This window comes from Carcharodon carcharias, chromosome 20 (assembly GCF_017639515.1).
Source record: "Carcharodon carcharias isolate sCarCar2 chromosome 20, sCarCar2.pri, whole genome shotgun sequence".
Lineage (NCBI taxonomy): Eukaryota > Metazoa > Chordata > Chondrichthyes > Lamniformes > Lamnidae > Carcharodon > Carcharodon carcharias.
In genome coordinates this window covers 84,043,422-84,059,261 of record NC_054486.1, presented here as the reverse complement: position 1 = coordinate 84,059,261, position 15,840 = coordinate 84,043,422, and positions in this window count along the sequence as shown.

The following is a 15,840-nucleotide window of genomic DNA, read 5'->3' as shown; positions in this document are numbered from 1 at the left end:
TTTTAAATACCTTTGGGATCTCTTGCTATCTGTTTTTACATTTCTAGCTGGCTTTCTCTCATGCTTTAATTTCTTTTTCCCAGTTAGGAGAAACTTATTTTTCAGAAGATTGTTGGAGCATAGAGCATCTGTTCTTAAAGGCAGTCCATCCCTCTTGAAGGGAAAATGCACTGAATTACAGGAGGCTGCTGCTGAAAATTATTGCTGCAATTCTAAACAAGGAAAATGGAACCCAGAGCAAACAAAGGGCTCCAAGGTCATGGAAAGTGTGGTTCTGACAGCCTTAGTGGTGGAGGTGAACAGAAGGAGACATAGGAGGGGGTTTGGAGGAGGTAGGAAGGTAGGTCAATTCCCAGCGTTTTGCCCAAGGATCTGGCAACTTTCCTTCTCAATCTCTAATTGGCAATTTTAATTTGATGACCTCTTGTCTCTGACCATAGTGGTAGCATCCCTGTCTCTGAGTTGGAATGTGAACAGTTCAAGTCCCAGCAAGTAGATATTGGAGTATGGTGCCACCATGGCAGTGCTCGCCAGCATGTCTGGAAGCCAACATCCTGGGGATTACCATTGACCAGAAACTGAACTGGACCAGCCACATAAATACTGTGGTTACAAGAGCAGTTCAGAGGCCAGGAATCCTGCAGTGAGTAACTCACCTCCTGTTTCTCCAAATCCTGTCCTAGGAGGACAAGGGCAGCAGATGCATGGGAACATCACCACCTGCAAGGTCTCCTCCAAGCCACACACCACCCTGACTTGGAACTATATCACCATTCCTTCACTGTCACTGGGTCAAAATCCTGGAACTCTCTGCCTAACAGCACTGTGGGTGTACTTACACCACGTGGAGTGCAGTGGTTCAAAGAGGCGGCTTACCAACTCTTTCTCGAGGGCAATTACGGATGGGCAATATATGCTGATCTCCCCAGAAAAGTCCACATCCCGAGAACAAATAAAAAAAATATTTTTTGGTTTTTCTTTAGTGCCTCCACATCCCTTTTATAATGTGAAAACCAGAACTGTGTACAATATTTTTAAGTGTGATCTAACTTTGGTCAATTTGATTAAACTGACAGTCTATTCTCTTAACATTTGACTGGATAGAGGCCCTAGGAATTGACAGGTTCCCTGGGTTGGCTTTTAAAAAAGATGTTAGCTTACATATTTAGAAACAAACATTAATACAGTATATAACAGGAGTAGCTTTATTACAATAATAGAAACAAACTACTCTACAACTGTCTGCTTAAAAAGTCTGCAGGGTGAGGGCAAGGGTGAGAAGTGGCCTCAAGCCAGGGAAGAGGCTGCAGGGCAAGGGCTATGCTGGGGAAGGGGGGTATTCCAGGGTGTGTGTGGGGCCACATGTTGATCTGTGCAAGTGGCCTCAAAATGTTGAGGACTGAGGAGGCAGTCTCCAGAGGAGATGAGGCCAGATGGTGATGTGAGGGTGTGTGTGAGAGGGTGAGTGGTGACGTCCCTTGAGCTGGCAGTGAGTGAGATGCCAGTTAATGTATGATGGCCTTGTGAGTGTGTGGGTTTAGAATGATAAGATGGTGGGCTTATCCTGGCAGCACAGATGAGATCATTCATTCTTTTTCTGCACTGGATGGCTGACCTTTTATGTGCAGCGTTGTCACTGACCACCTCTGCCACCATCTCTCAAGCCGGAGTGGTGAAACTGATGGACCTCCTGCAGCCAGAGCGGGTGTAGAGAACATCATGGTGGGTCTCCACGGTATCCAGAAGGAGTCCCAGGGATGCATCATTGAATCGGGGAGCTGCACTTTTCTTGGCTTTTGGGGCCATGTCTTCATTGGAGCAGTCCTGGGCTGCAAGTATTGAGAAGTGTGTGCGCAGCTGCAGGTTAAATATGGCGCCCTGCATGAGGAAGCGGCGAGGTGATGGCATGGTGGGCAAATTGGTGGCTGCCCGACAGTGTGACAGCATATTTCCTGTGGCTGCATAATTAATAAGGCGGGAATGGAATGAGAGGGCGCAAAAACCCACCATTGCGACCAGCGGGTAAAATGACTTTTTCCTGTCCACCAGTGCACTTTGTGCAAATTTGGGACGATTCCGCACATAATATTTACATGCAGAAGCAAGCCATTTGGCCTAACAGTAATGCTGGTGTTTACCTTTCACATGTGCATCCTTCCACTCTTCTTCATCTCGGCCCATCAATATATCCTCTTAGTCCTTTCTCTTTCACATGTTTATCTTGCCTCGCCTTAAACGCATCAGTGCCATTTGCCTCAACTTTGTGGTAGCAAGTTCTGTATTGTAATCACTCACTGAGTTCGCTATTGGCTTTTTTGATGACTACCTTATATCTATGGTCCTAGTTCTGGTTTCCCATATAAGTGGAATCATCTTCGCTGCACCTACCCTTTTCAAACCCTTTCTTCAGACAGGGCTTTTAGGTCAACGGGCCCAGAAGCGGCCAGGGAATGGACCTCCAACTACGATCGGCCCCGGCCGCGATTTCATGCTGGCTGGCCAATCAAGGGGCAGCCAGCATGAAAGGCACGCTGAAAGGCTCAGTGCTGCCAGGGTGAGGGCGGGAGGAGGGCCGAAGTCAGCACAGTCAGTGGGAGCAATCACAGAAAGCTCCCTGGTGTCAGAGAGCTGCCTCATGGAGCTGAGGAAGTTAAATGCCAAAAATAATTATTGTAAAAACAGAGAAAAAAATGCCCACACATCTGAATCAGTCACCGGAACGTATACCAGGTGAAAATTCTGTGCAAACATTTTTTTCAAAATTAATATTGGAAACCTCATCCCACTCTTGGATGAGGTTTCCTCAAAAAGGCAAAGGCCACCTGGCCATTTCACCCACCCACCAACTGTAACTTTGGACGGGCAGCGAAAAATCACCGTTGATTAATACATTAATAGCCTTAATGGGCATCTTAATTATCGGCAGGCCCGTTGTCGACTCTTGTGCGCGCCTATCGACCAAAATATCACACGAGTGTGCAATGATGTCGGGGCACTCACCCAACGTCATCACACGTTGTTTCACGCTAGAGCATGTCGGGCGCGCAGCTGCACACCGAGCAAAAAATTCTGCCCATAATCTTAAACAGCCTTAATCAGGTTATCCCTCAGTTTTCTCTTTTCCAAAAGCAAGCTTTTGAGTTGGATGATCAGCCATGATCATAATGAATGGTGGAGCAGGCTCAAAGGGCCGAATGGCCTTCTCCTGCTCCTAGTTTCTATGTTTCTAAAAGAGCTCCAGCCTGTTCAACCTATCCTGATAGGCATAATCTTTTAGTTATGGTATCATCCTAGTCAATCATTTTTGCCCTTCTGTAGTGGCCTTGTACTTTTTTTTAAATCATCGGGAGGCCAGAACAGCTCACAGTACTTCAAGTGTGGTGTAATCAAGATTTGAAACAACTTTTCATTGGTTCTGATGAAAGATCACAAATCTGAAACATTAATTCTATTTCTCTCTTCACAGTTGCTGCCTGAACTGTTGAGTATTTCCAACATTGACTGTTTTTATTTCAGGTTTCCAGCATCTGCAGTATTTTGCTTTTATTTTACACAATTTCTCTGCTTTTCATTGGCATACCTTTGGAAATGTTTTGTTGAAATGTCTGTGAGGCACAGGATGTCAGATGCCTTTACATTTATGTGACATCAAATGCCCTGCAAGTGGAAATGAGACAAAAATACAATGTTTTTAAAATTCATTGGATGTAGGTGTTGCTGGCTGGGCCAGCATTTATTGCACATCCTTAATTGCCCTTGAGAACTGAGTCAACCACATTGCTGTTGGTCTGGAGACACATGCAAACCAGGTAAGGATTCCTCTAAGGGCATTAGTGAACCAGAGGTATTTTTATGGCAATGGTTTTATGATCATCATTAGACTTTTAATTCCAGATTTTTTAAAAATTGAATTCAAATTGCCACAGTGGGATTCAACACAGGTCCCCAGAGCATTACCCTGGGTATCTGGAGTGCCAGTCCAGTAACAACACCACCTCCCCTATTCATCAAGAAAGCGGTCATAATGGACAGAATTTAGCCCTCGATGGGCGAACGGGCCTCACCGGCTCAGTGGTGGGCGGGCAGCCAACCCCCGCTGCTGAAATGGGGCCCGCCGCCATTTTGAGTGGGCGGGCCAATTAAGGCCCACACAGCGGCCTGCCTGACAGGGAGTGCTATGTGCTTCCTGTGCGGAGAGGGGAGAGGGAAACCCAAATGTCAAACTGTGCTCATTCGTGCATGCGTGCAAAAGAGTGCACTGCACCCTGAGGCAAAGTGCTGTCTCAGGGACTTTACTGACAGGTAAGAAAAGTCAAAAAATAGAGAAATATTAAAATTATTAACATGTCCCCCTCATGTGACAATGTCACACAAGATGGGACATGTTAATAAGAAACACATAAAGTTTATTAAATTTTTAAAAAACGGACATGAAACTTCTTCCTGCCAGTGGATGAAGTTTCATGAATAATCTTGAGCCCACTGGGGCTCCTGGTCTGCCTGCCAGCCTTAAGCTTGGATGGGCAGGGTCTTTAACAAGGTTAATTAGCCTGTCAATGGCCTTAATTGGTCATTGACAGGTCAGCGGGCCCGCAGCTGATTTCGCTGTCCGCCTGCCTTCCTGAAGATTTAAATGGACCGGGCTGACGTCGGGGGTTCCTCCCTACATCATCCTGCTCGGTGAGCGGGCCCCGCCCGCAAATCACTGTGGGGAGAATCCTTCAGAATGTCTTTGTGCTTTGGCACTCAAACTTGATTCTTTCAATGGAGTACAGCAAGGATCTGGATGGATCTTAGAGGGCTGGATCTACTTGACAAAACCATGGTTGATGATACCATATGTCAGAACCAATTGTGCAGCTCAGGAAAGGTGCAGTTATGCACATAGGTGCACATGCCTAACAGAGAGGAAGATGGGGGAAATCATGTTTGTGATGCCTGAATAGATTAAGGGGTATATTGCAGTACTTGTCTATCAAAGTGGTGAGGATTATGGAGGGATGCTGCACCTCGCACAACTTTACCTGTGGGAAGGACTGATCCTTAACCAGGCAAACAAGATACTGGCAAATGGATGACATGGAGAATCCCAGCCAGGATATCACTGGGCATTGTTTGTGATATCCCTGAGGAAACCATAACTGCAATGGGCATGGTGGTGAGAGAGCACCTGGTGGATAATGATGAAAGTGGCAACATACTTTCTCACCACCCCAACCCAGGATAACACACAAAAAAACAGGCAAGGCTAAAAGTCAAATTGTGAACATTTATTGCACTATAAATAACAACTGAGATAGTTAGTGCAAAACTCTGAATAAACATTGAGGTAGTTAGTCATATTTTAGTTTGGAGACAGTTGTTATGATAACATGGTTGATATCAAAATATTTCAAACATTCCAAATGACTTCTAACTAAATGAGTTCAGGGCAGCAGTAGCAGCAACATTGATTATTAAAGCAATAATCATAAGAAAAATATGTATAATAACAAATAATACAAAAGCAACAAAACTTGCGCTGCTTCTTAAAAATGTTCAATATTTGACACTGCTTTTTTTATAAAGAATCTTTTTCTTATAATTAAGTTCACTTCATTCAGTAAACAAATCGTTACCTCTCTGCAACACTCCTGACCGAGTTCATGGGCATCTCTTCATAATTTCTCACGTCATGTGCTCGGACTTTGTCAGATGTCAACTTCAGATGCCATTCAGATGTCCTATAGAGGGTACTGCTTCTGTTGCACCTCACAGGGCAGGATCGCCCGTGCCCGCTGGCATCAGGTGTGTTCGGTGGCTTGAGTGGACAATATGGCGAGAAGGCCAAAAACTTGTTTCACAACGTTACGAAACCAGTTTGTGATCGTCCACTCAGCCTGTCGATGGCGGGCCGCATTTGCTACCATTGGACGTCTGGAGCCTCATTGTCATACATCTGCATATCATTATAAGGCAAGTCCGCTGAACTCAACCCCCCTGCTGGGTCGTCCGCCCATGTTGGGCGTGACAGCACGCCGACGTCTTTCACAATAGCATATAGAAAGCGTGCACTTGGCGGGCTGCACTTTGCAGGGAACTCAGAGGTGAGTGCACAGTAACGTTGTGCAGTGCTGGCAAGAGATACCGGTTGGACTTCAAGTTTGAGACATGTTGGGGGAGGGGCAAAGACTGCCATGCAGTTGAGACAACTTTGGGGGCTGGGGGCAATGGCTGACATGTGCTTGAGGTGACTTTCGGGGACCGGTGGACAAAGGCTGCCCTGTGGTTGAAGGTAACGCACAAGCACATGTGGGGTGGGCGAGGTAAGTGGCCATGCATTAGGGAAACCTTGTATAAAGTGACCATTCCTGTGCAGCTGAGACAGTTCAGGCGCAGACACATTGACATGATTGGGATTTGGGCCTCTAACTTCTCTGCCCACTCAAGAAATGCAGAGGCATCAAAGTGCCACCAAGTCCTCCAGAGCTTTTTACCCCTCGGGCACAGATTGCAAAGTAATGAGCATTTTATTGGGATGCAGAACAGTTGGACAACTGGGCATGTTGTACAATCTCTTTGCTAAAGCTGGTTGTGGAGCAGTCACTGGTGGAGGCACTCACAGCCCCTTGCAATGTCATCATCCTGGTTTGGACCAGTCTCCTCCATGGTTCAAGCTAACAGTGCAGCCTTGCAGCATGGGCTAGGAGAATACCTACACCTGAGCCGAGAGCACAGCATGCAGTCCAATGGACAAAGCTGCCGCCAATCGGTCGAGTGGAGCGGGGTGAAGGAAGGTGGGGTTTCAGGCAGCCATACAGCACACTAAACTCTGGCCATCAAAGTGGTGGACAGCACTCTCTGGGATGCATTAACAGGCCTTCAGACTTAACTAAGAGAGGTTCTTAGTACACCCAAGCTAACTAATGTGTCTCTCTCTTTCATCTTGCAGGAGTGCATCAGGATCATGGAGCTAGGCAAACTAGCTGTATGCCTCATGGTGTACAGAGAGTGAAGATGATGGAGAGGAGAGTGACTGAGGCACCTGGCTGCACAGAGGGAGGAGCAGCACCCTCTGAAAGAAAGGGCGGCTGGAGATCCCACACCGCTGAAGAGCCACAGTGAGCCATCGCTGGTCGGCGCCTAGCTAGACCCATGGTCTATAGATGCTGTCTTTCATTCCTGCAGATGACCGAGAACCAGTGTAGTTGAAGACTGTGCATGTCTAGGGAACTGGTAAGTCATATCTGCCAGTTACTGCAGGATTTAGTGCTATGTGGACATGGAGGGTATCCACTGCCAGTGGTCGTGAAAGTGACTGCAGCGCTCAATCTCTATGCCAGTGGCTCCTTCCAGGGCTCCACAGGTGACCTCTGTGGGATATCACAAGCCTCCACCCACAAATGCATCCTTGAGGTCACAGATGCCATCTTCATAAGGGCACACAACTTTGGTGCATTTTGCCCAGGACCAGTAGGGCCAGGATGCAACAGCGATTGGATTTGCCCAGATCTCATGTTTCTTATGGGTGCAGGGTGCCATCAACTGCACTCACGTGGCGCTCAGACCTCCGTCTCAACATATGGTCAATTATGCCGACTACAAGGGATTCCATTCGCTAAATGTGCAGCTGGTGTGCCACCGCATGGTTTCCAGGGACTGTCCATGACTCTTACATTCTCGGCCAGTCACATATCCCTGACGTCTTCCAAGGTCCACAGAGGCTGCAGGGATGGCTCCTTGGGGGCAAGGGCTACCCACGGAGGATGTGGCTGATGACACCCGTGCAGCGGCCTCAGGCTGCAGCAGAGCGAAGATATGACGAGGCTCAGGCTGCAACTCACAACTTGGTGGAGCAAACCATCGGGATGATGAAAATGAGGTTCCGGTGCCTAGTCCAGTCTGGTGGAACCCTGCAATTTAGCCCACTGAGGGTGTCATGCATCGTCGTCGCCTGCTGCGCCCTTTACAACCTGGCCCGACAACAGGGAAAGGAGCTGGCTGAGGAGGGGATGCAGGAGCTGGAGGTCTCCTCCGATGAGGAGGACGTCGATGGTGATGAGGTTGAGGATGTCCTCGAAGTCAAGGATAATGGCAATGAGGCCCTAGCACGGGCCAGATGAAGCAGGCATGTGCCGGAAGCCCTTATAGCTGTTAGATTTTTGGGGGATGATGACGACATGCAATGAGGAGATATCATAGATCATCACATTACACTTATGAACCTTTGATTCCAGTCTGGCTTATGGCAGCGCTCATACCCTCTGTGAGAACGCTCCTGTCGTGGAGACGCAAAGGAGGCCCTAATAGTCACTCGATAGCAGGATGATGATGATGACATGCAGTGAGTACACTTCATAGATCTTCACATTAACACTGAGAATGTCTGTCTGGCCAAGGGCAGCTCCCTTGTGCTCTGTGATATGATCACAGAGACACAGCCATGTAACTTTTAAAGCATCAGATCATCTGTCCGCCTTCAGCACCTGACCCCTTCAGGAGCACAGCGTCACTGGTCACAGATGCTGAAGAGATGGGGGCCATCACCAACTTAAAGGTGGTGAGATCACACAGAGAAAACTCTGTGATGTCTGCCCACTACATTCTGGTAGTTATGACAAGCATCGTTGAGGTGCAGAGATCAGTAATGTGTCCAAAGAGTGTGAGGCTAGACCATCACTTTGGTCTGAAGACTGCACAAAGCAGAGGGAAGAGGCCCTGAACTGAGACACCTGCCCTTATATTGTGCAGAAAGATTTCACATCTGAGTGACATGAACACTGCTCATCAGAACAAGGAGCCATAGGCAGGGAGACATTCTTGGGAGTTTATTGACAATAGTGAACATTATGTAGAAGTGATTAACATCCGTGCCCAGGCTGTGCAACTACACTTCTGGCCTAAATAGCCAAGTGGTTATGGTACTGGGTTTGTAACCCCAAGATCAAGAGTTCAAATCTCACACTGGTGAAACAATGTAACTTCATCTGAAAAACAGATGGAAATGTGTTTGTACTCAAAAGAGTTACAAACTGGCTTCAGCATTTTTGCTTGGCCTAAATGGCCAAGTGGTTATGGTACTGGGTTTGTAACCCCAAGATCAAGAGTTCAAATCTCACAATGGCAAACTATGAAACAACATCTGAAACAGATGGAAACGGGTTTGTACTCGAAAGAGTTACATCTTAATTTAAAAGATTTAAAAGATTATCAAGAGTTCAAATCTCACAATGGCAAAACTATGAAACAATGTAACTTCATCTGAAACAGATGGAAACGTGTTGGTACTCGAAAGAGTTACACTTCTTAATTTTCCTAACCATGCTGCTATGTTTATATGCTCCCCCGACATCCACAGTGGGTCTGGAGGCAGCCTGCCGACTGCTATGCCCTGTCTGTGATGACTTGGTGGGCGTCCTCTAGAGGACTGAGACTTGGAGGGCCTGGGTCTGCTTTTGGGGACCTGCTGTGTGGCAGTGGCACCCTCCTCGAACTGTGGAGCTGGAGTTGCGGGGTCAAAGGAATGGGGACTCAGATGGACTAGACATTCCTGGAGTCACCTGGGTGAATGGCTCTGGGGTGTGCACCTGCTGATCCTCCTCCCTATGGGTGCCCAAGGACCTCTGGCTGACTCCTTGAGGAGAAGGAATAGCTGGAGTGAGATCGAGCTGCCCCACACCACTCATGCATATACACTGTTGGAGGTCAACCATGGCATCACCGATGGAGTTCAGCCTGCACAGCAGTGTAGGAGCAACATCCTGGACCAAGGTCTCCATGGCGGCCGCTTTCCTATCAGTGTTGATCTCTGTGTGTTGGCATGCTGACACCATCACCTCAGCCTGAAAGAGAACGGATTCCTCCATCATGCCTTGCAATCTGAGGAGTGAAGTGGACATTCCTTCTTGATGTTCCGGAGTTTGCCTTTGCAGCTTCAGCAACTGTGACACAGCTGAGTCGGAGGCTCATCATCTGACTTGGGGTCAGCAAATTTCTGGCCTCCAGCAGTCCTCCGAGTGCTGGACACCTGGGAAGTCCCTGCCGCCGCCCGCTGTGATTCATAAAGATTCTGATCCCAAGGCTACCCTAAACCTAGGTCCCACTAAGGTGAGTGTCTCTGCACTGGTGGAGGTTGAGTGCTGTGACAGGACTTCATGGAGAATGCCATCAGATTCCTCTTCAGAGGTTTGATTGGAGGCTCTGGGTCGGCTGTTCCACAGATGTTCCTGCAGAAGCAAGGAGAGATAATTAGTGCATGGCAGTAGCCTGTGAAACAGGACACATCACTCACAGCATGGTTATCTGATGGATATTGCACTGGATCCTCACTTGGTAGAGCAGCACCAACCTCACCATGAGCACAGGAATGGTCCAAATCCTCACTGGCCAGCTGGGTGGCTCTGTTTTCAAAGTCCATGAGGACCTTGATTTCAGGCATTCCTCCACCAGCCTGTAACCTCTCTCTCTTGTTGTGTGCCAGCTTGTCCTGCATGAATAGAGATGAAGAGAGTCTAAACAGGGCACCTACCAGGTCAGATAATAAGTATACCTGGCATGTATGAGTGGTGAGAGGCTCCATGGATGGGATGAGGACAATGACGATGAGTGTGAGAAAGTGAATGGTGATGTCCCTTGAACCAACAGTGAGTAAGATCCCTATGGATTGTGTGATGGGCTTGTGTTGCGAGTGATGAGAAGAGTTAATTGCCCTGGCGGAATGGAGATCATTCATCCTCTTGCAGCACTGGGTGGCTGGCTGTCCTTTTTTGCAGGGTGTTGGTGCTGACCACTGCTGCCGCTGCATCCCAAGCTGGATTGGTAACGTTGCTGCCTATCCTATGGCCAGAGCTAAGGTAGAGGACATCACGGCGGGCCTCCACTACGTCCAAAAGGCGTTTGAGGGATGCGTCATTGAACCTGGGGGCTGCAGTCTTTTTGCCTTTCAGGACCATGTCTTCCTTGCTGCAGTCCTGAGCTGGCAGCACTGAGAGGTGCGCGCGTGGCTGCGCTTTAAATATGGTGCCTGGTGTGAGGAAGCAGCAAGATGATGGTGTGAGTGAATGAGAGCCTGCCTGCCATGGAAACGGCATATCTCCTGGGAATGCATAATTCACGCAGTGGGTTTGGGACGATGCAGCATGAAAAGCCACCATTGCAACTAGAGGGTAAAACACTTAGTGCAAATCTGGAACGATTCTACCCACAGTTCCAGCAAGTTCTGATGAAAAAGCAGTTAGGGGAAAGTATTACTAATGGCAGACACTGCTGCAGGAAAACTGGTCCACTTTATGCTTTCCTATAGGGCAAAACCACACCAAAAATGAACTAAACTTATAAGGAGTGCATCGCAAAATATCATGAGCATGCAAACCATGATGTTCTCTCTGTTAATTTTAACAGATGGAAAATCGCAGGATAGATTTCTGAAATTACTCATGATGCACTTTTGACAAGTAAAGTTTTTTGCTGGGAATGGCAGATCACAGAATTAGTCCTTAAATTAGCAAAAGTCAATCTGTCAACATCGATAGTTGCTTGTCATACCAATATTGGAATGAAACCAGCAACTGGACAGTGCGATGCTCAGTTGGCAGACCCAAATTATACTGCCAACTGAGCAATGCAGTGTCTCATATTCACTTCAGCAATAGCAGGGATCTATACATTCCAGCAATAATACATCTGTTGTCCAGGTGTCTAACCAGAAATATTAGAAGAGTCTAGTCTATAGTAACATAGAAATACAGTTCCTTTCATAACAATTTAAAGATTTCACATTAAATCTATATAGTCCAAAGTAGTCCAATGAATCACATGGGCACTTTTATTGAGCTTCCACAGGGCTGCAGTGTTTTCCACAGCATGAATTCTAAGCTGTGAGACTATCTACTCGAGGGTATGTCATACACCTGAGTTTCAATGCCTTCAGAAGCCACATCAGTACCTGATTACTGAGTTATGTCACTGATGTCACATCGATGTGTGTCACTTACATAGTATAATAGTATATAGCTGCACTATTTAAGTTGCCACTTGATTAATACACATATAAGTACAAAAAATTTGTGCATTTGAAATTGGCGAATAACACTATAATTACACTAATCCAAAATGAGAAGGGAATCTTACCATCATCAGGTTGGTAAGTATCTGTAATGTAAATATAATTTCCCCCCCTGATATTACTATGGGATACTGATACAGTATGTGGTGTGACTGTGTGAGATCTTGGAAGATGCACTGTTTGAAACAGACCTGTGGAAAAAGCCTCTAGCCACCCTGGAGAAGCTTGCTGTTCCAGTAACCAAAGTTTTGTTAAAAGCCCTTGAAGTTCCATTGCTGAATGAGAGGGAGAAAGAAGCTGTGAAGTACCCTCCTTACAGCAACAGTGGGTGCTTGTGGTAATATTGCTGGATGTTTTATAGGTTAAGAATCTATTTGGAATGTTGCTTGAATGTGGTGTGTAGTTGGGAGTCTAGTTAAGTAGACATCTTGTGAGAACTGTTATAAAACTAAATGTAACTGTAACTGTAATCTTGTGTGTTTAAGTTTTTTTTCTTCTGTTAATAAATGTTTTAATTTAATCTTTAACCTCTTTAAAAGTGGTAGTGGATTCTTTACTTACGACTTCAGTGTACAAACCTTCTCATAATAAATACAAATTGCAAAATTATTGTGATATTCTGGCCAAATTTCCCTCAGGGATTTGGTCAGCCTGGCAAATACCACCTGCCATATCATAACAGTTAGGAGAAAAGAAGGTTAATATTTTACGAGAATGATTTTTTTTATTTCCAATACCACTGTACCATACTTATAATGAACTTTTTAAAATTCATTCATGGGGCATGAGCATCACTGGCAAGGTCAGCATTTATTGCCCATCCCTAATTGAAAAGGTGATGGTGAGCTGCCTTCTTGAACCACTGCAGTTCATGTGGTGTAGGTACAACCACAGTGCTTTTAGGAAAGAGTTTCAAGATTTTGACCCAACGGCAGTGAAGAGAAAGTGATATAGTTCCAAGTCAGGATGATGCATGACTCAGGGGGAACTTTCAGGCTGTAGTTTTCCCATGCTCCTGCTGTCCTTGTTCTTCTAAGTGGTAGAAATCATAGGTATATAAGGTGCAGTCAAAGGAGCCTCAGTGAGTTTCTGTCACTGCATGCCAGTGGTGCAGGGACTGAATGTTTAAGGTGGTGAATGGAAGAGCTGACCAAGTAGGTTGCTTTGTCCGAGATGGTGTGGAGCTTCTTGAATGTTGTTGGAGGTACACTCATAGAAGTAAGTGGGAAGTGTTCCATCACACTCCTGACTTGTGCCTTGTAGAAGCTTTGGGGAGTCAGGAGGTGAGATATTCACCATAGAATTCCCAACCTCTGACCTTCTCTTGTAGCCACAGTATTTATTTGGTTGTTCTAGTTAGGTTTCTGGTGAATGGTAACTCTCAGCATGTTGATACTGGGGAATTTGGTGATGGTAATGTCATTGAATGTCAAGGAAAGATGATTAAATTCTCTTTTGTTGGAGATAGTCATTGCTTGGCTCTTGTGTGGCACAACTGTTACTTTCCACGTATCAAGCCAAGCCTGAACATTGTTCAGGTCTTGCTACATGTGAGCACGGACTGCTTCAGTTTCTGAGGAATTGCAAATGGGAATGACCACTGATCTCATCAGCAAATATTCCCACTCTCACCTTATGATGGAGGGAAGGTCATTGATGAAGCAGTTGAAGATGACTGGGCCTAGGGCCCTGACCTGAGAAACTCCTGCAGTAATGTCTGTCATGTTTTTATAATGATATAAAGGCACCAATCACTTATAAGGAATTGGATAATCATGTTGTGGGTTCATTTATTAAGACTTGGCGCATGAGAACAGATATACATGGACAGAAAGCTTGAAGACATCATCAGCAAAGCCATCTGTGCTGTGCTCTGCTAAAGCAAAAGTGAAACTAAAACTGGATCGTATGACAAACTTCCTTTCTCATGATGTCATGCTGCAATTCCTTAATGGCAGTTTACAAAATGTCCTGGGACTGAGATGATTGGCCTCCAACCACCCAAACCATCTTCCTTTGTGCTAGGTATGACTCCAACCAGTAGAGAATTTTCTCCCTGATTCCCACTAATTTCAATATTGCTAGGGCTCCTTTATCACATACTTGATTAAATGCCCTTGATGTCAAGGACAGTTTCTCTCAGCTCACCTCTGGAATTCAGCTCTTTTGTTCATCTTTAGAGCTATATTGTAATGAGGTCTGGAGCTGAGTGTCCCTTACAGAACCAAGACTGAGCATCAGTGAGCAAGTCATTGCTGTGTAAGTAAAGGAAATTAGTTAAATTGAGTGAAAAAAGAGTACATTTTACAGATTACACAATGTAGATTTTTTTGAACTGTATGAGCAATATTCCACTTTTATTTCATAAATGGAAAATCCTGAGCACAATTACCACTGGTCTGAACAAATTATTAGTCAGGTTAACAACACATATAATGGACAACACATATTCATTTCTAAACAGCTCTGGTGCATTGGTTGAATGATCAGGAAGGTTACCAAAACTGCAAAAACAAAGGAAGGTCTTTTACTTTCATAAAAAGGAAGAAAATAAATTGTCAGCCTCAATTTGAAAAGTATGTATGAATTATGACTTTGTAAATCTATTTAGAATCTTTAGTAACATATTAAAATATATTCATAAATCAGTATTATGATTAACTCATTCAATTTGAATATCTCCAGGATCAGGCTAGAAATTCAGTTTTATGTTTTTCTAAACTTTATCTGTAGTGAGTTGTCTTGCTACTGTTGGTTTGTTACTTTAAAGATTAAACAGAGTGAATCCACAATAGTAAAACTATTCATTTAAATGAATGGGCTCAATTAACCAAATATCATTTTCTTGTCTGATATTGAAGTTCTTAGGCAAAGGCTATCCTACCAGGCCTGTCAGCATACCCTGCAGGAGCTTCTGTCTGTTTAATTTTAGCCAACTGAATACAGTACCCCTACCCTTGTGCTTGAGGTCCTGGGAGTAGTGGTATTTGGGGCTGGTAGGTAAAGCTTCATATCAAGGGTGCGAATTATAAAATTTAACACTAGCAATGATTTTCAGGGTAATGACTTGGCAGAAAAATATGTTACAATAATATTCAATAATTTTTAAAATGCCGGTAATAAACAAATTAATGAAAGACTTGCATTTATATAGCACCTTTTACAACCAAAGGACCTCCCAGAGGGCTTTACAGTCAATGAGGCAACTTTTGAAAAGCTGTCACTGTTGTAATGTGGAAAACACAGCAGCAAATTTGCACAAAGCAAACTTCCAAAAACAACAATGTAAAAATGACCAGATAATCTCTTCTTTTGACGTTGTTTGAGAGGGTAAATGTTGGCCTGGACACTTAGTCTTCAAAATAGTGCCATGGAATCTTTTACATCCACCTGAGAGGACAGACAAGGGCTTTGTTTAATATCTGATCCAAAAGAGAATGTAGTATTCTACTGGAGTGATAGCTTTTACTTTTGAGCTCCAGGTTTGGAGTGGGACTCAAACCCACAAAATTCTGATGCAGATGCAACAGTACCACCAACTAAGCCACAGCCAAAACCTAACCAAAATTAATTTGATTTATTATTAAGAAATATTTTAGCTTAATTTGTTGACAAATGATGATGCTAGTTTGATACAATTTCATATTTCCCATTTGGCTTACTGACTTTCCCAAAATTGAAGTCTCTTCCAACTCCATTGTTATTTCATATGTATGAAAAAACTTGCAGTCAGCAACTGACTATGAACAACACTACAGATAATTTACTGGTATATATGCTATGTCTCTTCAAAAAAA